The sequence below is a fragment of the Arachis hypogaea genome, chromosome 4 (assembly GCF_003086295.3).
Source record: "Arachis hypogaea cultivar Tifrunner chromosome 4, arahy.Tifrunner.gnm2.J5K5, whole genome shotgun sequence".
NCBI lineage: Eukaryota > Viridiplantae > Streptophyta > Magnoliopsida > Fabales > Fabaceae > Arachis > Arachis hypogaea.
In genome coordinates, this window is record NC_092039.1 from 71,319,884 (window position 1) to 71,345,613 (window position 25,730).

Genomic DNA, 25,730 nt, shown 5'->3' on the forward strand with positions numbered 1-25,730 from the left:
GTGGTAGTTAACGTAAAAGCAAAAGGGAACTCCAACGTTAAGAGAAAACGTGAACACCAATAACGTTTTCCTCCAACGTTAGTGGTAAAAGTGAACACCACTAACGTTGGAGAACTTGGCAATGATCCACGTTAAGAGTCACGTTAACTTAGTTAACGTGAACTCTAACGTGAAAGAGGAAAACAAAAGCCAACATTAGTGACACTCACTTTTGTCACTAACGTTGGACCAACTAGCATTGCCTACGTTAACTTTCACGTTACGTGGAGTTGAGATCAAAGAGCCAACGTTAGTGATACTCACTTTTGTCACTAACGTTGGAAGATGGCATCACTACTACGTTAAGAGCCACGTTAACTTAGTTAACGTGAGTTCTAACGTAGAGAATTTGGGCATTTGGAGCGTTAGTGACAAAGGTGATGTCACTAACGCTCTCGAAGGTGAGACACACCCACGTTAAGAGTCACGTTAGCTACACTAACGTGAACTCTAACGTAGGAACAAAAGGCACCAAGCAACGTTAACGGGAAAAGTGATTCCCAATAACGTTTGCGAAGGGGTATAAGCCAACGTTATTGGGAAAAGTGAGTCCCAATAATGTTGGCCAAAAATTGAGAAGGCAACGTTAGTGGTCACGTTAAGACCACTAACATTGGGGTTAACGTAGGTACATAAGGGTGGAACGTTAGTGGAAAAAGTGAATGCCACTAACGCTCTCGAACCCACAATGGCACTCAACGTTAATCTCACTAAATACCCAAGCCTAATTCATATTTCTATGCAAGCTGGGCCCACTAAAGATCAGAACTGCTTCAACTCAAGATCCAGAGCCCACATCCAAGACTTGAAGAACTCACTAGAAGATCAAGAGGAGTAGTATATATAGGAGTAGTTTTGAACTATAGAGAAGCAGGGCACTTTTGGGAACTACTCTCTATAGATTTACTTTTCTGCACTTTTAGCATGGATTCTTCTTTTCTGCCATTTTTCATTTCTAGAGCTATGAACAACTAAACCCCTTTCATTGGGTTAGGGAGCTCTGTTGTAATTTGATGGATCAATTATAGTTTTCATTCTTCTTCTTCTTTCTTTTCTCTTGATCTTACTAGAAAGCTTTCGATCTTAATTCAATTGGTTAGTTGTCTTGGAAAAGAAACTCTCCATAATTGGATCTCCTTTGAGCCTTGGAAAAGGGATGAGGAGATCATGCTAGAAATGCTTTCTCATGTTGTACCAAATTGGGGTTTGGGCGGATATAGTGACATGTAATCCTCCTAACACTTTGATTTGGAAATACATTTGGTATAATCAGTGACCACACTTTATCTCTTCCCATGAGCAATTAAATCAAGGAATTGGGCAATTGTTCAAGCTTAGAGAGATTGGATTGCCAAGGAATTGGGATCCAATCACTTAAGATTGCCAAGGAGATCAATGAATGCATTGATTGAGGAAGAGATGAGAATGAACTTAATCCGGAGAATGCAACATCTCCTGAACCCAATGATTACCCCATTTCTGATCTTACCCATTCTCTTTACTTTCTGCCATTTATTTTCATGCTCGTTACCCCAAATTCCGATTTAAGATTCTGCACTTTAATTTCTGTTATTTACTTTCCAGTCATTTAAATTTTTGCAAGTTCTCAATCTAATTTCTATTTAGCTCAACTAGCATATTCTTCTAACTAAGTTGCTTGACCAATTAATCCCTATTGGATTCGACCTCACTCTATTGTGAGTTTTACTTGACGATAATTCGGTATACTTGCCGAAGGGAAATTTGTTGAGAGACAAGTTTTCATGCATCAAGTTTATGGCGCCGTTGCCGGGGATTGATTTTGAATCAACAATGATTAAGTTTGAAGATCACTAGATTGAGTATTTTTCTTTTTGTTTATTTGATTCAGTCAATTTCTTTTAGTTTGTTTTAATTTCTTCCTCACCCCCTTCACCCTCTTTATTTTTCGTACTTTCTTTCTTTGATAATTACAATTCTGCTCACTAACCCACTAACTGTTTAATAAATTTCATTACTCACACTAGTAATTACTCTAACAAGAATAGTTTCTTCATTTTATCTCCTACTGTGCAATCTATCTGTTGTATGACAGGAAGAAGAGAAGGAGTTTCAACATCTTTCGATTCAAAACCTGAAAGGACCCTTTGGAGACTAAGAAGGGAAGCAAGTGGGAAAAGAATTATTGGTGCTGAAGAAGAAGAGGAAGAGTACTTTGAACCCAACATGGAAGAGAATTTGGAGAACAATCATGAAGAAGAAGCTCACAACCATGCTAGAGAAGGCCATGCAAACCGTGCTGGGCAAGAAAGGAGAGTTCTAGGCTCCTATATCAATCCTAATCCAGGAAACTGTGGAAGTAGCATTCAGAAGCCCACCATACATGCCAACAATTTCGAACTAAAACCCCAGCTCATCACTCTTGTTCAGAACAATTGTTCATTTGGAGGAAGTGCTCAAGAAGACCCCAACCAACATCTACTCACCTTCCTGAGAATTTGTGACACTGTAAAGTCCAATGGAGTCCATCCAGATGTCTATAGGTTGCTCTTGTTCCCTTTTTCACTCAGGGACAAGGCTTCCAAATGGCTTGAATCCTTCCCAAAGGAGATCTTAACAAATTGAGAAGAGGTGGTGAACAAGTTTTTGGCAAGATTTTACCCTCCTCAAAAGATCAACAGGCTGAGAGCTGAGGTGCAAATTTTCAGACAACAAGATGGTGAGACTCTTTATGAAGCATGGGAGAGGTTCAAAGACCTAACAAGAAGATGCCCACCAGAGATGTTTAATGAATGGGTTCAGCTTCACATCTTCTATGAAGGTCTTTCCTATGAGTCAAAGAAGGCTGTGGATCATTCATCAGGAGGCTCTCTAAACAAGAAGAAAACCATTGAAGAAGCCATAGATGTCATTGAAATAGTTGCTGAAAATGACTACTTCTATGCCTCCGAAAGAAGTAACACCAGAGGAGTAATGGAGCTGAACCACATGGATGCATTGTTAGCTCAAAAGAAGATGATCACCAAGCAGCTAGCAGATCTTACCAAGAAGATGGAGGAGAACCAAGCTGCAGCAGCCATCACTTCATCACCAGCTCAAGAAGGAGTAAACATAGGAGAAGAAGGTGACTGGGAGCAAGCCAACTATGTTGGAAACTCACCTAGACAAGTCCATGATCCATACTCCAAAACTTACAACTCTAGATGGAGAAATCACCCCAACTTTGGATGGGGAAACCAACAAGACCAAGGGCAAGATCAGAGACGCCACAACCTCAACTCCAACAACAATGCAACTCATCAACATACCTCACAGAGATCTTACCAACATCCATCTAACCAACCTTTTCAACCACCTAATCTCAACCCATCATCAAAAACCGAGGAGAGATTATCAAAGATTGAGGCTCTACTTGAAAATCTATGCAAGGAAATTCAAGATAGTAAAGCTTTCCAGGAAGAAGTGCAATCCAACATGCAGAATCAAGATGCTGCCATCAAGAAACTGGAAACACAGATTGAATTCTTATTCAAGCAAGTCTCTGGACGCAACAATCGCAACAATATTAACTCAATACCAAAGAAGGAATGTCAAGATATCACCCTCAGATGTGGGAAGGAATTGAAGGAGACCCGCAAGAAACCACCAGAAAAGAAATTGGATGAAGAAAACAAAGGACATAAGGAAGCTCAACCCTCAAACCCTAAGCCACATCAAGAAGAAGAAGCACTCAAACCATGCTTCTCAAAGGCTCCATACGCCCAGCAGCTGCAATTAAAGAAGAGGGGAGAGGACAACCAATTCTCAAGATTCTTGGAAATCTTCAAGAAACTACAAATAAACATACCCTTTGCTGAAGCAATAGAGCAAATGCCACTCTATGCCAAGTTCTTAAAGTAATTGATGACCAAAAAGAGAAGCTGGAAGAATAATGAGACTGTGATGCTCACAGAAGAATGCAGCGCCATCATCCAACACAAATTGCCCCAGAAATTGAAGGATCCTGGGAGTTTCCAAATCCCTTGTATCATTGAGGAAATCACTGTGGAAAAGGCTTTATGTGATCTAGGAGCCAGCATAAATCTAATGTCTCTAGCAATGATGAAAAAAATGAAGATTGAGAAAGCCAAACCAACAAGAATGGCCCTACAACTAGCAGACAGATCATTCAAATTTTCCCATAGGATAGTAGAAGATTTGTTGGTGAAGGTGGGAGACTTCATCTTTCCAGCAGATTTCGTGGTATTAGACATGGAGGAAGGAGCTAAGACTTCCATCATCCTGGGAAGGCCAATTTTAGCCACTGTCGGAGCCATTATTGATGTTCAAAAGGGTGAACTTGTCCTTAGATTACATGATGAGAAAATGACATTCAATGTGTTTAAGGACATGAGTTACCCACACAACTCATTGGGAAAATGTATGAGGTTGGACTCCGTAGAAGCTTTGGTACAAGAAACTCTTGAAGAAGAACTTGAAGCATCAACAGAAGAAGAATTAGCAGCAAGCGAAGAAGCTGCAGCCGCTGAAATACATGTTCAAGGCATGCTAGAAGAAAAGGAGAAAAGAAAAGAAGTGCCCAAACTGGAGCTTAAAGCACTGCCAACCACTCTCAAGTATGCATACTTGGGAGAAAATAAAAGTTATCCAGTGATCATAAATTCAGCCCTCAACCAAGAACAAGAGGAAGAGTTGCTTCAAGTCTTACGAAAGCATAAAGATGCCATTGGATGGACACTCGCTGACTTGAAAGGAATCAGTTTAGCCATATGCATGCATAAGATACTCTTGGAAGAAGGTGCCAAACCGTCCATTCAGCCCCAAAGAAGGTTAAATCTAGCAATGAAGGAAGTAGTGCAGAAAGAAGTTATGAAATTGTGGCAGGGAGGAGTAATCTATCCAATTTCAGATAGCCAATGGGTCAGCCCAGTTCAAGTGGTTCCCAAGAAAAGAGGAATCACTGTGGTGCCCAACAAAAGGAATGAGATAATCCCTACAAGAACTATCACAAGCTGGAGAATGTGTATTGACTACAGGAAGCTCAATGAAGCCACAAGAAAAGATCATTTCCCACTTCCCTTCATGGATCAAATGTTGGAAAGACTTGTGGGACATGCATATTATTGTTTTCTAGATGGTTATTCAGGATTTAACCAAATAGTGGTTGATCCAAAAGACCAAGAGAAAACATCATTCACCTGCCCATATGGAGTGTTTGCCTACAGGCGCGTGCCATTTGGGCTATGTAATGCACCCGCAACTTTTTAACACTGCATGCTCTCCATCTTTTCAGATATGATAGAGAAGTTCATTGAAGTTTTCATGGATGACTTCTTAGTATTTGGAGATTCCATCCCTAATTGCCTAAACCATCTTGCCTTGGTATTAAAAAGATGTCAAGAAACCAATTTAGTCTTGAACTGGGAAAAATGTCATTTCATGGTGACAGAGGGAATAGTTCTTGGCCATAAAGTTTCTAATCAAGGCATTGAGGTAGACAGAGCTAAGGTTGAGCTAATTGAAAAGTTACCTCCACCAAGTGATGTCAAGGCGATTAGGAGCTTTTTGGGACATGCTGGCTTCTACAGAAGGTTTATTAAAGATTTTTCAAAGATAGCCAAGCCCTTAAGCAATCTCCTGATGTCTGATACACCATTTATTTTTCATGAGAAATGCATGCTAGCATTTGAAAACTTGAAAAAGAGGCTATCCTCAGCTTCTATCATCACCCCACCTGATTGGAATTTACCATTTGAACTGATGTGTGATGCATCTGATTTTGCAGTTGGGGTAGTGTTAGGGCAGAGAAAAGAAAATTTGGTGCATGTGATATACTATGCCAGCAAGGTCCTTAATGATACTCAAAGGAGTTATACCACTACCGAAAAGGAGTTGCTGGCAATAGTTTTTGCATTTGACAAATTTAGATCATATCTTATTGGCTCTAAAGTTATTGTTTTCACTGATCACACAGCACTCAAATATCTATTTGCCAAACAAGAGTCAAAACCAAGACTAATCAGATGGATCTTATTGTTGTAGGAGTTCAATATTGAAATTAGAGACAAAAAGAGTGTGGAGAATAAAGTGGTAGACCATCTATCTAGAATCCCTTATGAGAAGGATGATGCCCATGATACAAGTGTAAATGAATGCTTCCCAGATGAGCAGCTAATGATGATTCATAAAGCATCATGGTTTGCGGATATTGCCAATTTTAAAGCAGCCGGTGACTTACCCCCTGGAATCAACAAATATCAAAGAAGGAAACTCATCAATGATGCCAAGTATTTCATTTAGGATGAACCCTATTTCTTTAAGAAATGCTCAGATGGAACCCTTAGGAGGTGCATCTCAAAAGAAGAAGGACGAAGGGTCCTGTGGAGTTGCCATAGTGCTAGTTATGGAGGTCACTTTGGAGGAGAAAGAACTGCCGCAAAGGTGCTGCAATATGGGTTCTTCTGGCCCACTATCTTCAAATATGCTATGGAGTTAGTGAGAAGCTGCAACGAATGCCAAAGGGCTGGCAACCTGCCAAAGAGAAATGAGATGCCACAGCAATACATTCTAGAGCTTGAACTGTTTGATGTATGGGAAATCGATTTCATGGGGCCATTCCCACCCTCATATTCAAACAAGTTTATCTTAGTGGCAGTAGACTATGTATCTAAGTGGGTGGAGGCAGTGGCGACCCTAACTAATGACAACAAGGTAGTCATAAACTTTCTTCGAAGGAATATCTTCACCAGGTTTGGAGTCCCACGAGCCCCCATCAGTGACGGAGGGAGCCATTTCTGCAATAGACCATTGGAAGCCCTACTCCAGCGATATGGGGTGAAGCATAAGGTTGCCACACCTTATCATCCCCAAATAAGTGGGCAAATAGAGATATCTAACCGAGAGTTGAAAAAGATTCTGGAAAAGACTGTGGGGATATCAAGAAAGGACTGGGCGAAGAAGCTAGATGATGCTCTTTGGGCATACAGGACAGCCTTCAAAACACCAATTGGGATGTCCCCATATCAACTGGTGTATGGTAAGGCTTGTCACTTGCCATTAGAGCTGGATCACAAGGCCTCCTGGGCCCTTAAAACACTGAACCTAGATAGCACTGCTGCTGGGAAAAAAAGGGTCCTGCAGCTTCAAGAATTGGAAGAATTTAGATCTCAAGCCAATGAAAATACCAAGATCTATAAAGAAAAAGCAAAAAGGAGACATGATCTCAATTTGGTACCAAGAAGTTTCGAAGAAGGGCAACAGGTGCTCCTCTACAACTCTAGACTGAAACTCTTTCCTGAGAAACTCAAATCAAGATGCTCGGGACCCTTTCTAGTCACGAAAGTCTCACCTTATGGACACATAAAAATAATGGAAGAAGGCTCAAAGAGAAGGTTCACTGTGAATGGACAAAGACTCAAACACTACTTGGGCAGCATGGGGGAGACCCCAAACAGAAGTATAACCTCAACTAAGGAAAGAATCGTCGAGCTAGTGACGCTAAAAAAGCGCTTTGTTGGGAGGCAACCCAACCTGAGGTAATTTTCTTTTCATAAGTCTTTCAATAAAAATTTTAGGTTGGATTCTCTATAGTGTGAGGAGCTAAGTTTGGTGTTACACACCAAAAACAATTCAAGGGTGAATATAGGGCTCTAATTTTGGTGTTCCACCAAAACTCCAGCTAAAGAGTGCATTGCAACCCTTAGTGATGAAGCATTCCTCTAGCAATTAGAGAACTTACTTGATAGAGGCTTAACCTCTAAGATATAGATTATCTTTTTAGCTCATAGTTGTTTCTTAATAAAAAGCACACAAGGTTCTTACATGCATCCAATTTGTCAAGTAAGCAAAGAACTAAGTTTGGTGTTCACACAATAAGTTAAGTTCTGAAGCTCACAAGCACACAAGCATGCTAACCCTTTTCCAAGTGTTTGGAGAACAAGCAACTTTCAATAGTGTTGTAGGAATTCAATCAATCTCAGGGAATGAGTGATGAGCGGATAATTTATACGCTTTTTGGCATTGTTTTTAGTATGTTTTTGGTATGTTTTAGTTAGTTTTTATTATATTTTTATTAGTTTTTAGTTAAAATGCACTTTTCTGGACTTTACTATGAGTTTGTGTGTTTTTCTGTGATTTCAGGTATTTTCTGGCTGAAATTGAGGGACCTGAACAAAAATCTAATTCAGAGGCTGAAAAGGACTGCAGATGTTGTTGGATTCTGACCTCACTGCACTCGAAGTGGATTTTCTAGAGTTACAGAAGCTCAATTGGCGCGCTCTCAACTGAGTTGGAAAGTAGACATCCTGGGCTTTCCAGAAATGTATAATAGTCCATACTTTGCCCGAGATTTGATGGCCCAAACAGGCGTTTCAAATCAGCTCAAAACTGCCTGGCGTTTAACGCCAAAACTAGCACAAGAATGGGAGTTAAACGCCCAAACTGGCACAAAAGCTGGCGTTTAACTCCAAGAGAAGTCTCTACACGAAAATGCTTCAATGCTCAGCCCAAGTACACACCAAGTGGGCCTGGAAGTGGATTTTTATGTCATTTACTCATCTTTGTAAACCCTAAGCTATTAGTTCTCTACAAATAGGACCTTTTGCTATTGTATTTTAAATCTTTTTGATCACTTTAGATCTAGAGATCATCTTTGGACGTCTAGTTCTTAGATTATGGGAGGCTGGCCATTTGGCCATGCCTAGACCTTGTTCTTATGTATTTTCAACGGTGGAGTTTCTACACACCATAGATTAAGGTGTGAAGCTCTGCTGTACCTCGAGTATTAATGCAATTACTATTGTTCTTCTATTCAATTTGGCTTATTCTTGTTCTAAGATATCACTTGTTCCTCAACTTGATGAATGTGATGATCCGTGACACTCATCATCATTCTCACCTATGAACGTGTGCCTGACAACCACCTCCGTTCTACCTTAGATTGAGTGGATATCTCTTGGATCCCTTAATCGAAATCTTCGTGGTATAAGCTAGAATTGATGGCGGCATTCAAGAGAATCCGAAAGGTCTAAACCTTGTCTGTGGTATTCTGAGTAGGATTCAAGGATTGAATGACTGTGACGAGCTTCAAACTCGCGATTGTGGGGCGTTAGTGACAGACGCAAAAGAATCACTGGATTCTATTCCGACATGATCGAGAACCGACAGCTGAATAGCCGTGCTGTGACAGAGCGCGTTGAACATTTTCACTGAGAGGATGGGAGGTAGCCACTGACAACGGTGAAACCCTACATACAGCTTGCCATGGAAAGGAGTAAGAAGGATTGGATGAAGACAGTAGGAAAGCAGAGAGACGGAAGGGACAAAGCATCTCCATACGCTTATCTGAAATTCTCACCAATGAATTACATAATTATCTCTATCTTTATTTTATGTTTTATTCATAAATCATTCATAACCATTTGAATCTGCCTGACTGAGATTTACAAGATGACCATAGCTTGCTTCATACCAACAATCTCCGTGGGATCGACTCTTACTCGCGTAAGGTTTATTACTTGGACGACCCAGTGCACTTGCTGGTTAGTTGTGCGAAGTTGTGATAAAGAGTTGAGATTGCAATTGTGCATACCATGTTGATGGCGCCATTGATGATCACAATTTCGTGCACCAATGAGCATACCCCATCATCCAAGGAAACAGACAGGGATGCAAATATTAGGACGAGAATACCAAGGAAGATATCATGAGGTTGTTTCAAACCATCTCGAACTGCAAAACTCTAAGTGAAAAATGATTGAATAGAACCTGCATCTTTTACTTGTTCCTCTTTATTCACATCTAAATGTGCTAGCTTAATGTCTTGAGTGTTCACTTTCATCTTTCTTACTTGTATGCTTGTCTCTTTAAGTTAATCAAAAAGAAAAAAAATGTTATGAAAAGAACAAGATTGGAGTTATTTTATGAAGTGCATTATGAATGTTTGTGGTAGGATGATTAGTGATGATAAGTCATCATATACCCATTTTTCAAGCTAATTTCACTTGTTTTGTTAGTCTTTATGCACTTTCTTGCTTCCTAAGTAAGTGATTTGGAGTGAAAATGCATAACTTCTTTAAATCAAGCAACCACCATGAAATTAATGTTAATTCATGAGGTTTAAGCTAATTTTAATTGAAGTTTAATTGATTTATAGGCCTTATGAATTTAGTGATACTTGGAGTGGTTGTTTTGGTTTATTTCAGGTGAAGAAAAGAATAAAAGAGAAAAGCGTGGCCTAAGAAAGCGTGACCCAAGGAGAAGGAAGCGTGGTCAAAGGAAGGAAAAGTGTGCCGCATGCAATGGGGGAGGCAAGCATTGCCCTCCACAAGGGCACACTGCCCTCTAGGAGGGCAACATAAGGGAACAAGGCAAAGAAGGCAACTCTGCCCTGCCCACTACGAGGGCAGAGCACAAATTTGTGCCTTGGAATCAAGAAGAAAATGTTGCCCTGCCCTCCACAAGGGCAGTATCGGGCTCACCAAGGAAGAAAATCAAAGGAAAAATGCCTATGATGCTTGCCACAAGAGTTGAACACGGGACCATGAGGAAGCAAGGAACTAAGTTCCATTACCGTGCCAAGAAACCAAGGAAAATGAATGAGCGTGTGTTTCTGCCCGGATTCGAACGCGGGACTTCATTTTGGAAACACTGCCCTGCCCTCCGCGAGGGCAGGGCAGCATTTTGTTGGTGCATGAATCTGGCGCACCAAGGGACATTCTGGCGCACCATGGCATGATTCTGGCAGCATCAGCACGCATCGTGGCACATCTATGGTGCACCAATTTTTCCTGTCATGCCCTCCGCGAGGGCAGGGTAGCATTCTGCGCACCAGCCTGCACCACGCCCGCACAAGCAACGCACCAAACATCAATTTTCTGCCCTGCCCTCCACAAGGGCAGGGCAGCCTCCTGGGAGCTATTATTTTTGGGCCGAAAATTCAATTAAAATTCCAATTTAATTCATTTCTTCACCAAATCAAAAGCCCATCCAAATCCCAAAATCCAAGAATAGAAAGTGTATAAATAGGAGCTAGTTTGATGTAATTAGGAACCTTTTTGCTTTGCTTTTGAATTTTGCACTTTCTTTGAGCTTTGAATTTTATTTTTGCACTTTGGAACTTCTCTTGGTGTCTTCACTGAGATTTCAGAGAATTAGGGAGGAGAATTGATCTCTCTTCTTCCTCGTTCTTGCTTGGGTCTTTTTAATTTCCTTGTTTTGAGTTTTGGGTGTGAAGAATTGAGGAAATTCTGTCTCAATCTCCATTCAAAATCTCTTTAATTCCTCTTCTGCATAATTAAGTTGAATTTCAGTTTCTTTACTGCTTCTTCTTTAATTTCTTGTTAATTGCTTTGTGGACTTGGATCTGGGAAGGCAATTGAGATCTAGACTTTGCTTTCTAGACTCTTGAGTCCTGAGATCCCAATTTCCTTGTTGGTTCTTCTGTGAACCCTGCTGCATTTTAATTTCAATTTCTGGTTGAACTTTAGTTTATTCCAATTCATCTTCTACTTTATTAATTGTTGCAATCTACTTTCTCTTGCTGGAATTCTGAATTCCCAACCCTTAATTCCCCTTTTATATTCAAGCAATTTATATTTCTTGCCATTTAAGCTACTGCAATTTACATTTCTTGCACTTTAAGTTTCAGTCATTTACTTTCTTGTTCTTTAAGATTCAGCAAGTTTACTTTCCTGCTCTTTAATTTACTGCAATTTCCCCCTCTCCTTTTACATTCCAAGCAATTTATATTCTGTTAAATACAACCCACTCAACCAAAACTTGATTCGCTTGACTAAATCAACCACTAAACTAAAATTGCTCAATCCTTCAATCCCTGTGGGATCGACCTCACTCATGTGAGTTATTATTACTTGATGCGACCCGGTACACTTGCCGGTGAGTTTTGTGTTGGATCGTTTTCCACACATCAATTAGTAAGCTAAGTTGGTTCACCAAATAAGGAAAGAAAGCAAATATCTATCCTGAGTCTTATGTTTGAGACACACCCTTTGAGACTAACTAAACAATAAGATCCCAATAAGAAAAGAGGAAGAGCAATAAAAGTGAAAAAGAAAGAAACACAATAAGAAACAATGCTAGGCACCAAGGGTTTCAAAATTGAGGCATGTGTCTGTGGTGTTTATGTACAAGGGATATACTTGGATGAATAAGCTCTTAGGGGTGCCTTATCACTTGATAACTTGGATTAACTAGTCCGGGATATCAGCTGAAAGTCCACAATCAAGAGTAACCTTTGCTATAGAACACTTAGTAACCCAAAGAGGTGCTGGACACCAAGGTCTCAAGAAAGGAAAAATAACAAACCATGTGCCTGTGGTGTGTATGTATGAGGGAAAGAGACTTGAGGAAGTAAGTCCTTAGGGGTGTCTTAATACCTAGCACCTTAAACCAACTGGTTTGGGAGTGTTGGCTGAAAACTTATCATAAAGAGTCGCCCTCTTAGAAAGCACTTAGCAAAAAGAAAAATAAACTTTGAAAAAAAGAAGGAAGGATCAATAAGAAAGAAGTCTCAAAGGATGCAATCAAGAAAGTGACCAAGGAGTTGATAAAGGCTTGAAACCTAAAGGGGAGGAACCTAAGTTGCTATTCATGAAACCCCATAAACCAGGAATTCTACTTCTATTTTATCTTCTTGCTCTTTCATTTCATTCTTCTTATGCTTCAGTACTTGCTTAGGGACAAGCAAGCTTTCAGTTTGGTGTTGTCATGCCAGGGCATCTAGGCCAGTTTCACTGACCTTTTCTTTACTGTTTTAGGGTAGTTTCATGCATTTTCTTAGTGAATAAGACAAGTTTTAGATGAAAATACACTCACACCTTGATTCAAGCAACTAGTGTGAACTTTGCATGATTTCATGAGAATTTTGCTAGAATTTCATGATAAATTGTTGATGCATAATCTCATGACTTTGGCTAGAGCTTTGATGCACTTTAATTGCTTGATTTCAGGGCAAAGGAAGCAAGGAAGAACCACGTTAGTATTCACATTAACCTAGTTAACGTGAACACTAACGTGGAATGATAAAAAGCATACAACGTTAATGAGAAAAGTGATCACCAATAACGCCTGCGAAGCCATCCATAGCTCACGTTACTTGCCACGTTAACTAAGTTAACGTGGTAGTTAACGTAGAAGCAAAAGGGAACTCCAACGTTAAGAGAAAACGTGAACACCAATAACGTTTTCCTCCAACGTTAGTGGTAAAAGTGAACACCACTAACGTTTGAGAACTTGGCAATGATCCACGTTAAGAGTCACGTTAACTTAGTTAAAGTGAACTCTAACGTGGAAGAGGAAAACAAAAGCCAACGTTAGTGACACTCACTTTTGTCACTAACGTTGGACCAACTAGCATTTCCTACGTTAACTTTCACGTTAAGACCATTAACGTGAAAGTTAACGTGGAGTTGAGATCAAAGAGCCAACGTTAGTGACACTCACTTTTGTCACTAACGTTGGAAGATGGCATCACTACTACGTTAAGAGCCACGTTAACTTAGTTAACGTGAGTTCTAACGTAGAGAATTTGGGAATTTGGAGCGTTAGTGACAAAGGTGAGTGTCACTAACGCTCCTGAAGGTGAGACACACCCACGTTAAGAGTCACGTTAGCTACACTAACGTGAACTCTAACGGAACAAAAGGCACCAAGCAACGTTAATGGGAAAAGTGATTCCCAATAATGTTCGCGAAGGGGTATAAGCCAACGTTATTGGGAAAAGTGAGTCCCAAAAACGTTGGCCAAAAATTGAGAAGGCAACGTTAGTGGTCACGTTAAGACTACTAATGTTGGGGTTAACGTAGGTACATAAGGGTGGAACGTTAGTGAAAAAAGTGAATGCCACTAACGTTCTCGAACCCACAATGGCACTCAACGTTAATCTCACTAAATACCCAAGCCTAATTCATATTTCTCTGCAAGCTGGGCCCACTAAAGATGAGAACTGCTTCAACTCAAGATCCAGAGCCCGCATCCAAGACTTAAAGAACTCAGTAGAAGATCAAAAGGAGTAGTATATGTAGGAGTAGTTTTGAAGTATAGAGAAGCGGGGCACTTTTGGGAACTACTCTCTATAGATTTATTTTTCTGCACTTTTAGCATGGATTCTTCTTTTCTGCCATTTTTCATTTCTAGAGCTATGAACAACTAAACCCCTTTCATTGGGTTAGGGAGCTCTGTTGTAATTTGATGGATCAATTATAGTTTTCATTCTTCTTCTTCATTCTTTTCTCTTGATCTTACTAGAAAGCTTTCGATCTTAATTCAATTGGTTAGTTGTCTTGGAAAAGAAACTCTCCATAATTGGATCTCCTTTGAGCCTTGGAAAAAGGATGAGGAGATCATGCTAGAAATGCTTTCCAATTTAAGATTCTGCACTTTAATTTCTGTTATTTACTTTCCAGTCATTTAAATTTCTGCAAGTTCTCAATCTAATTTCTGTTTAGCTCAACTAGCATATTCTTCTAACTAAGTTGCTTGACCAATCAATCCTTGTGGGATTCGACCTCACTCTATTGTGAGTTTTACTTGACGACAATTCGGTATACTTGCCAAAGGGAAATTTGTTGAGAGACAAGTTTTCATGCATCAACACACTATCCTATACTACCCTGGCCCTTTCTATTCCTTACTTGGACCCCCTTCATTCCCCTCTTTATTTGTTCTTTTATGTACTCTACTAATAGGTGGTGCAATATGTGAGGTCCTACCAGATTATGTATACACTTTACTTTGGGATTACTAATTACTTAATCCCAATCCTAAGCACTTTCTTGAACATACATATAATTATAATTCTTAAAACAGCGAGAATGACAATTAAGAATGTAGTTCAAGATGATTTCCATTTTCTGGATATAAGGGAATACACCAAAAGGCAATTAAAAAAGTGATCTGTTCACTAAATAAATTTTCACCAGGAAATCAAAAGCATACATTGAAGTATACTGTCACGTTAATATTAATAATGTCACCATTCTGCAGAAAAGAGATATGTGTCATCGGCTTATGAGTGATATGCATACCAAGGATAAAGTGAAAAAATAAATTAATAATTATGTATATAGAGAGAGGCTTGTGAAACCTGTAATTGCCTAGAATCGGGTATTCCATGGCACATGCACTCATTAATTGATGTGCACACTTTTTTTGGAAATCCACCAGAGCCAAGGGGTAAGGGATAAGCACCAGCATCAATTATCATCTGATGCACTGCTTTATCAATTTCATTAGTTGTAGCAGACGGCTGACAACATAAACAAAAATAACATCAGATATAGAAAGGAAAGCTGTGTACACTACTTTACATAGAGGCATAAGACAGAATAGAAAAAACACATCAAACAAAAATAACATAACTTGCTACTTCAATAATTAAATTAAAATCCAAACAAGGTCAACTAAGTCAAGGTGCTCTTCACAGATCCAAGGACTAAGTCAACGATCAACTTGTTTGCATCAAATGAAGCGGCATTTAACAATGCCTTTATTAGTTCCATATCACTAAGTTGGGTAGGGTTGGTGTCTTAACTGGTAATCAAGGTGAAATTAGGATTGATTGCACCAGGCCCAACTAAACAAATCAAATCTAGTAGTACTTCCCTTTTTGATGTTTTATGTACATATAAATCCCTCAGAACTCTTTTTATGTTAGAAAGTAACCCTATTCTATTGTTTGCACACAATTCTATCCTAACTCCCTGCATTTCAATAATCATGGTTCATTACTTAAGTACCTAATTAATTATGAGTAATTGGTGGAGTTTAATTACCTCACAAACTCGGCGTTCTATGGCTGCTTCTAAACAGTTAATTACTCTTTCCTTTTTGCATCCAGATGATAAGAAATAGATTAGGAGTTAGGGGTTTTATCACAATAGATAAGAATTATTTAGTAAAGGACATACCCAAAGAACAGCGGAAACATAAAAGATAGATAAAGGTTTTCCTACTAGACCTCTAAGATACCTGTTCTTGGCAACCTAGGTCACTAGAAGGGTATTTCCTACTAGACCTTCAAGTAACCTGTCCTTGACAACCTAGATCAGAGGGATGAAAATTGAATCACTCAATCTTCTCCATGCAACAAGCGAAGCAAATCACTCACCTTACTTAATCACACTAAAAAATGTGCATTAAGAACTAAGAAAATTTTGTTCATCAAAAGTTTTGTAAATTGCCTCACCAAAGGTGTTTAAATAGGCCCCTAACAAACTAGCTAAAAGATAAGATAAGCTAACTTAATTTAAATCAAATTTGATCTTATTGGATTAGATCAGATTTGATTTAAATTTAAAATCTTAAAGAAATGATAATAATTTAATTCAAATTTGATCTTATTAGATTAGATCAGGTTTGATTTAAATTTAAAATCCCTAAAAATACTACTAAGCAAATCAGAATTAAAATAAATCTTCTAACAAACTTTAACTGCATAACAAACTAAAACAAAAGTCTAAAGATTCAAAAATTAATGATAAATTATCCCTCCCACTGAATTTGGAAAGAATTATTGGGCTTCTTGCTATCCTGACCTAGCCCAATGAGCCTTATGAGTTACCACCGTTTTAGCACCACTATTTTTGAGATGAACTATTGGTCTCCTTGATGTCCAAGATCGGCATAGTATAATTCTTCTAGTATTCGGATCCTTGAATATGACAAGATTACCATTCTTCTCATTGCCTCTAACATGACGAAAACTCCTTCTTGAGCATGTATCAAGATATCTCTTCCAAGAATCATAAGAACGCATATAGAATAAGAGTTATTCTTCCGATCTACCGAGATTCATAAAATGAAGAACAAAAGTAATCCTTGAAACTGAATCAATACATTAATTAAAATAGAACAGTAATAGTCTCAATCCATAGAAATAAACAAAGCTCCTTACCATAACCAAGGAGGTTTAGTGGCTCATGCTTTAGAGAGAAAACTAGGGTTTAGAAAAGTATAAAAGTACAGAAGTGAGATGATCCCTCTGAAGAGTGAAGATTTTCCCTTTTATATCTACCCTCAGTTGATTTCCAACTAAAATAAAATAATAAAATCTAAACCTAAAAGATTTTGTTTGTAAATAAAAATTACAAAATTAAAAGATAAAACAATAATTAAAAGCTAAATCCAACTAAATATGCTCTATGAGTGAAGTGTGATCCGGATTGCCTAGCGCTAAATGCTAGCTTTGGCGTTTAGCGCCCATGAGGGCAGAGACTTTTCTAACGTTGCTGAGTTGCTGGCACTAAATGCTAGTGCCCTAGTGGGTAGCTCTAATTCTTCTCTTCTCTTGCATAAATCTCTGCCAAATTGATCCAGACTTCACCTGAAATAATTAAAATACGTAAACAACTCAAAGTAGCATCCAAGGAGGATTTTAACACTAAAATGTACTTAAACTCAATAAATTCTAACTTAAAATAAACAGAAAATAAGGGAACGATGCTCACGCATCAATGGGATCCACAAATTTTGCAACAGTGCACAAGCATCTGGTAACATAACTTACTTTTTGTTATTTCTCTTTTATATCCATGTTATATTCTCTAGCTAGTATGCTTCATGTAAGTTTTTCTCTTCATACTCTAGCGTGACTCTAAAGAGAACAATGAAAAACCATCAAGGGCTGAAGTTTTCATAGTAACTCACACAAGTAAAAATGGAAAAAAAATTGATGCTAAAACACTAACAACAATAGGGAGTTGTTTTGTATTTGTATTTGGATTTGTACAACATAAATGCTAAATAGATTTGTATTTGTATTAAGTGAATATGACTTTGTATTTTTTTGGTCACTTTTGGCAGAATGAACTTCAAAACCGCATAGAGGCAGGGAAAAATCTTGACGATGCTTTTATAGCAGTGCTAGGAAAGGACTAACCAGGTCGAGTTCGATGTTTTGGGGCTTCGGTTACATGAAGCTCTCTTAAAAAGGATGAGGAGATTCGCCAAGTTAAAGTTGAATGCAATGATAAGGTATTATCATTAGAAAAGAAGATGGACGATGTTTGTGGTCAAAGAAAGGTTATGTTGCGCCAAATCAACCCTGGAATGGGTGACGAAGAGGTAGCAGCCTTAATACAAGCTACCCAAAATTCTCCTTTGGATGCCTCAAGTAGTAAACCAAGAACTACTCTCCGCTCCTCTGAATCAACTTACATTCCACCAACTGATGATGTAAGTAACTGCCCTAACCTCGTATTATTGTCATACAAAGATGCTAATAAAAAAAGAAGAGAAAAATAGGTGGTCACTGCCTTGTTCTGGATTATAGTAATTCTCTTCATGTTGAATTTATGTTGCTAGCTGAATATGCATTGTTGGTTGTTGAATTTTCTTGAAGTGTATTGTTTATTGCTTATGATTCCAATTAAAAGAAAGAGTACTACGATTGCAACAAGCAGAGTGATTGGCAGTTGAAAATATTTTTTATAAGTACTTGCAACTGAATTTCAAAAGAGGAGAAGACTTCCAAAGTTGCCGCCGACTGATGAGCGGATAATTTATACGCCTTTTGGCATTGTTTTTAGGTAGTTTTTAGTAAGTTCAAGCTACTTTTAGGGATGTTTTCATTAGTTTTAATGTTAAAATCACATTTCTGGACTTTACTATGAGTTTGTGTGTTTTTCTATGATTTCAGGTAATTTCTGGCTGAAATTGAGGGATTTGAGCAAAACTCTGAAAAAGGCTGACAAAAGGACTGCTGATGCTGTTGGAATCTGACCTCTCTGCATTCGAAATGGATTTTCTGGAGCTACAGAACTCCAATTGGCGTGCTCTCAACGGTGTTGGAAAGTAAACATCCAGATCTTTCCAGCAATATATAATAGTCCATACTTTATTCGGAAATTGATGACGTAACTTGGCGTTGAACGCCAAGTACATGCTGCTGTCTGGAGTTAAACGCCAGAAAAACGTCATGATCCGGAGTTGAACGCCCAAAACACGTTATAACTTGGAGTTCAACTCCAAGAAAAGCCTCAGCTCGTGGATAGATCAAGCTCAGCCCAAGCATACACCAAGTGGGCCCCGGAAGTGGATTTATGCATCAAATACTCACTCATGTAAACCCTAGTAGCTAGTCTAGTATAAATAGGATAAGTTACTATTGTATTAGACATCTTTTGACAGTTTAATCTTTTGACTATTCGGTCTCTTGATCATGGAGAGGGCTGGCCATTCGGCCATGCCTGAACCTTTTACTTATGTGTTTTCAACAGTGGAGTTTCTGCACACCATAGATTAAGGGTGTGGAGCTCTGCTGTACCTCAAGTTTCAATACAATTATTATTACTATCTATTCAATTCTCTTCTATCCTTATTCCAAGATATACGTTACACTTAACTTTGATGAATGTGATGATCCGTGACACTCATCATCATTCTCACCTATAAACGCGCGTGACTGACAACCACTTCCGTTCTACTCTAGGCCGGGCGCATATCTCTTAGATTCCCCAACAGAATCTTCGTGGTATAAGCTAGATAGATGGCGGCATTCATGAGGATTCGAAAAGTCTAAACCTTGTCTATGGTATTCCGAGTAGGATTCTGGGATTGAATGACTGTGACGAGCTTCAAACTCCTAAAGGCTGGGCGTGATGACAAGCGCAAAAGAATCAAGGGATTCTATTCCAACCTGATTGAGAACCGACAGATGATTAGCCGTGCTGTGATAGAGCATAGGAACGTTTTCACTGAGAGGATGGGATGTAGCCATTGACAACGGTGATGCCCTACATACAGCTTGCCATGGAAAGGAGTAGGAAGGATTGGATGAATGTAATAAGAAAATAGAGATACGAGAGGAGCACAGCATCTTCACACACCTATCTGAAATTTCCACTATTGATTTACATAAGTATTTCAATCCCTTTCTATTTTCTATTTATTTATTAATTTTCGAAACTCATCATAAACCAATTTAAATCTGCTTAACTGAGATTTACAAAGTGACCATAGCTTGCTTCATACCAACAATCTCTGTGGGATCGACCCTTACTCACGTAAGGTATTACTTGGATGACCCAGTACACTTACTGGTTAAGTTGAACGGAGTTGTGTCCACAGATAGTTGAAAAAGCAATGAATTTTACAAAATACAATAACAAAGGAATCACAATTTCGTCCACCAAGTTTTTGGCGCCGTTGCCGGGGATTGTTCGAGTATGGACAACTGACGGTTCATCTTGTTGCTCAGATTAGGTAATTTTCTTTTCAAAAATCTTTTTCAAAATTTTTCTTTTCTTTTTCATTTTTCTAATAATGTTTTTCGAAAAAATTAATAAAAATACAAAAAAAATTTAGAAAATCATAAAAATCAAAAGTATTTTGTGTTTCTTGTTTAAGTCTTGTGTTAATTTTTAAGTTTGGTGTCAATTGCAGGCTTTTAAAAATTTTTCTTGCATTTTTTCGAAAATCTCATGCATTCATAGTGTTCTTCATGATCTTCAAATTGTTCTTGACAAGTCTTCTTGTTTGATCTTGATGATTTCTTGTGTTGTGTTGTTTATTGTTTTTCATGTGCACTTTTGCATTCATATTTTCCATGCATTAAAGATTTCTAAGTTTGGTGTCTTGCACGTTTTCTTTGCATCAAAAATTTTTCAAAATTATGTTCTTGATGTTCATCATGATCTTCAAAGTGTTCTTGGTGTTTATCTTGACATTCATAGCATTCTTGCATGCATTCATTGTTTTGATCTAAAAATTTCATGCATTGAGTATTTTTGTGTTTTTCTCTCTCATCAATAAAATTTTCAAAAATCAAAAAAATATATTTTCCTTATTTCCCTCCAAATTTTCGAAATTTTGGGTTGACTTGGTCAAAAATTTTCAAAATTAGTTGTTTCTTACAAGTCAAGTCAAAATTTCAATTTTAAAAATCTTATTTTTTCAAAATCTTTTTCAAAAATTATATCTTTTTCATTTTTATATTTTTTCGAAAAATTTCAAAAATCTTTTTCAAAATATTTTCAAAATCTTTTTCTTATCTTTATATCATATTTTTGAAAATTAGCTAACAATTAATGTGATTGGTTCAAAAATTTGAAGTTTGTTACTTTCTTGTTAAGAAAGGTTCAATCTTAAGTTCTAGAATCTTATCTTGTAGTTTCTTGTTAGTTAAGTCATTTTAAAAATTAGGTCTTTTTATCTTTTATCTTATCTTTTTCAAAAAAAAAAAGTTATCTTTTTCAAAATTTGATTTCAAAATATCTTATCTAACTTCTTATCTTCTTATCTTTTTCAAATTTGATTTTAATATCTTTTTCATCAACTAACTAACTTTTTGTTTGTTTCTTATCTTTTTCAAAACCACCTAACTACTCTTCCTTCTCTAATTTTCGAAAATATCTCATCCCTTTTTCAAAATTTCTTTTTAATTAATTAATTGTTTTAAATTTTAATTTTAATCTTATCTTATCTTTAATTTTCGAAAATTACTAACCCCTTTTTTCAAAATTGTTTTCGAAATTCTCCCTCTCTTTTCTTATTCTATTTATTTATTTAATTACTAACACTTCTCTTCACCCCTCTTCACCTAATATCCGAATCCCCTCTTCTCTTTCATATGAGCAGGAACAAGGATAAAGGCACTCTTGTTGAAATTGATCCAGAACCTGAAAAGACTCTGAAGAGAAAATTAAGAGAAGCTAAATTACAACAATCCAGAAGTAACCTTTCAGAAAATTTCAAACAAGAGAAGGAGATGGCAGCCGAAAATAATAATAATGCAAGGAGAATGCTTGGTGACTTCACAAAGCCAACGTCCAAGTTTGATGGAAGAAGCATCTCCATTCCTGCCATTGGAGCCAACAACTTTGAGCTGAAACCTCAGCTAGTTGCCTTAATGCAACAAAACTGCAAGTTTTATGGACTTCCATCTGAAGATCCCTACCAGTTTTTAACTAAGTTCTTACAAGATCTGTGAGACTGTAAAGACGAATGGAGTTGATCCTGAAGTCTACAGACTCATGCTTTTCCCTTTTGCTGTGAGAGACAGAGCTAGAATATGGTTGGATTCACAACCTAAGGATAGCCTGGACTCCTGGGATAAGCTAGTCACTGCCTTCTTGGATAAATTCTTTCCTCCTCAAAAGCTGAGCAAGCTGAGAGCGGATGTTCAAACCTTCAAACAAAAAGATGGTGAATCCCTCTATGAAGCTTGGGAAAGATACAAGCAGCTGACCAAAAGGTGTCCATCTGACATGTTTTCAGAATAGACCATATTAGATATATTCTATTATGGTCTATCTGAATTTTCGAAAATGTCATTGGACCATTCTGCAGGTGGATCTATTCACCTAAAGAAAATGCCTGAAGAGGCTCAAGAACTCATTGACATGGTTGCAAACAACCAATTCATGTACACTTCTGAGAGGAATTCCGTGAATAATAGGATACCTCAGAAGAAAGGAGTTCTTGAAATTGATGCTCTGAATGCCTACTGGCTCAGAACAAAGTGTTGACTCAACAGGTCAACATAATCTCTCAAAGTCTGAATGGATGGCAACATGTATCCAACAGTACTAAAGAGGCAGCTTCTGAAGAAGTTTATGATCCTGAGAACCCTGCCATGGCAGAGGTTAATTACATGGGTGAACCTTATAGAAACACCTATAATCCATCATGGAGAAATCATCCAAATTTCTCATGGAAGGATCAACAAAAGCCTCAACAAGGCTTTAACAATGGTGGACGCAATAGGCTGAGCAATAGTAAGCCATATCCATCATCTTCTCAGCAACAAACAGAGAATTCTGAACAAAACACTTCTAATTTAGCCAATATAGTCTCTAATCTGTCAAAGGCCACTTTCAGTTTCATGAATGAAACAAGATCCTCCATCAGAAATCTGGAGGCACAAGTGGGCCAGCTGAGTAAGAAAGTTATTGAAATTCCTCCCAGTATTCTCCCAAGCAATACAGAAGAGAATCCAAAAGGAGAGTGCAAGGCCATTGATGTGATCAATGTGGCCGAATGCACAAGGGAGGAGGAGGACGAAAATCCTAGTGAGGAAGACCTCCTGGGACGTCCTTCAAGCAAGAAGGAGTTTCCTATTAAGGATTCAAAGGAATCTGAGGCTCATATAGAGACCATAGAGATTCCATTAAATCTCCCTCTGCCATTCATGAGCTCTGAAGACTATTCTTCCTCTGAAGAGGATGAAGATGTGACTGGAGAGCAAGTTGCTCAATATTTAGGAGCTATCATGAAGCTGAATGCCAAGTTGTTTGGTAATGAGACTTGGGACAGTGAACCTCCCTTGCTCATTAGTGAACTAGATACCTGGATTCAGAAAACTCTACCTCAAAAGAAACAAGATCCTGGCAAGTTCTTAATACCTTGTACCATAGCCACCATGACCTTTGAAAAGGCTCTGTGTGATCTGGGTCAGGGATAAATCTTATGCCACTCTCTGTAATGGAGAAGCTGGGGATCATTGAGGTACAACCTACCTTGTTTTCATTACAATTGGCAGACAAGTCATTGAGACAAGCTTATGGAATAGTGGATGACGTGCTTGTAAAGGTTGAAGGCCTTTACATCCCTGCTGATTTCATAATTTTAGACACTAGGAAGGAAGAGGATGAATGCATCATCCTTGGAAGACCTTTCCTAGCCACAGCAGGAGCTGTGATAGATGTCAATAGAGGTGAATTAGTCCTTCAATTGAATGGGGACTACCTTGTGTTTAAGGCACATGGCCATCCCTCTGTGACAAAAGAGAGTAAGCATGAAGAGCTTCTCTCAGTTCAGAGTCAAGAAGAGCCCCCACAGTCAAACTCTAAGTTTGGTGTTGGGAGGCCACAACCAAACTCTAAGTTTGGTGTTAAGATCCCATATCCAAACTCTAAGTTTGGTGTTGGGACTATACAACATTGACCTGATCATCTTGTGGCTCCATGAGAGCCACTGTCAAGCTATTGACATTAAAGAAGTGCTTGTTGGGAGGCAACCCAATTTTATTTATCTAATTTTTATTTTATTGTTATTTTATGTTTTATTAGGTACATGATCATGAAGAGTCACGAAAAAGTCATAAAAATTAAAAACAGAATCAAAAACAGCAGAAGAAAAAATTCACACCCTGGAGGACGCACAGGCTGGCGTTCAACGCCAGTAAGATGCATCTGGCCGGCGTTCAACGCCAGAACAGAGCATCATTCTGGCGCTGAACGCCAGAAACAAGCAACATTCTGGCACTGAACGCCAGGAATGTGCCTAGAGAAGAAAAGCTGGCGCTGAACGCCAGTAACAAGCATGAAACTGGCGTTCAATGCCAGAAACATGCTTTACATGGGCGTTGAACGCCCAGAATGTGCACCAATGGGCGTTTAAATGCCAGAATGGTGTGCAAAGGCATTTTACATGCCTATTTGGTGCAGGGATGGAATTCTTTGACACCTCAAGATCTACGGACCCCCACAGGATCACCTCAGGATCTGTGGACCCCACAGGATCCCCACCTACTATATTCCCACCTTACCTCCTAATCCTATTTTTGTGATTACTCTTCCCCATGTCACACTTCCCAACACTCTTCACCAATCACCTCAATTCCTCTTCCCAATCACCCCCTTCACCACTCAAATCCATCCACTCTTCCCCATAAACCCCACCTACTTTCAAAAATTCAAAAACATTTTCCCACCCATTCCCACCCTAAATGGCCGAATACACACTACCCCCTCTCCCTATATATACCCTTCCATTCTACTTCATTTTCACACATCACAACCCCTTCTTCTTCACCTTGACCAAACCTACAGCTCTCCCTCTCCTCCATATTTTCTTCTTCTTCTACTACTCTTCTTTCTTCTTTTTCTCGAGGACGAGCAATATTTTAAGTTTGGTGTGGTAAAAGCATAAGCTTTTTATTTTTTTTCCATCACCATCAATGGCACCAAGGCCGGAAAAGGAAAAGGGAAGACAAAAGCTTCCACCTTCGAGTCATGGGAGATGGAAAGATTCATCTCCAAGAGCCATCAAGACCACTTCTATGATGTTGTGGCAAAGAAGAAGGTGATCCCTGAGGTCCCTTTCAAGCTCAAGAAAAATGAGTATCCCGAGATCCGACATGAGATCCGAAGAAGAGGTTGGGAAGTCATAACCAACCCCATGCAATAAGTCGGAATCTTAATGGTTCAAGAGTTCTATGCCAATGCATGGATCACTAGGAACCATGATCAAAGTATGAACCCGAATCCAAAGAATTATCTCACAATGGTTCGGGGGAAATACTTAGATTTTAGTCCGGAAAATGTGAGGTTGGCGTTTCACTTGCCTATGATGCAAGGAGATGAACGCCCCTACACTAGAAGGGTCAACTTTAATCAAAGGTTGGACCATGTCCTAATGGACATATGTGTAGAAGGAGCTCAATGGAATAGACTCCAAAGGCAAGCCAGTTCAACTAAGAAGACTAGACCTCAAGCCTGTGGCTAGAGGATGGTTAGAGTTCATTCAATGCTCCATCATTCCTACTAGCAACCGATCTGAAGTTACTGTGGATCGGGCCATCATGATTCATAGCATCATGATTGGAGAGGAAGTAGAAGTTCATGAGGTCATCTCCAATGAAATCTACAAAATAGCCGACAAGTCCTCCACAATGGCACGGCTAGCTTTTCCTCACCTTATTTGCCATCTATGTTACTCAGCTGGAGTTATCATAGAAGGAGACATCTCCATTG

General features: G+C 38.6%; 1 non-coding gene across 1 annotated transcript; it reads right to left on the minus strand.

The window, feature by feature from the left end:
* Window positions 1-2,697: 2,697 nt before the first annotated feature.
* Window positions 2,698-2,805, minus strand: LOC112798564 (small nucleolar RNA R71). Its single transcript, XR_003200172.1, has one exon. It is a non-coding gene; the product is annotated as a small nucleolar RNA R71 (small nucleolar RNA).
* Window positions 2,806-25,730: the final 22,925 nt, after the last annotated feature.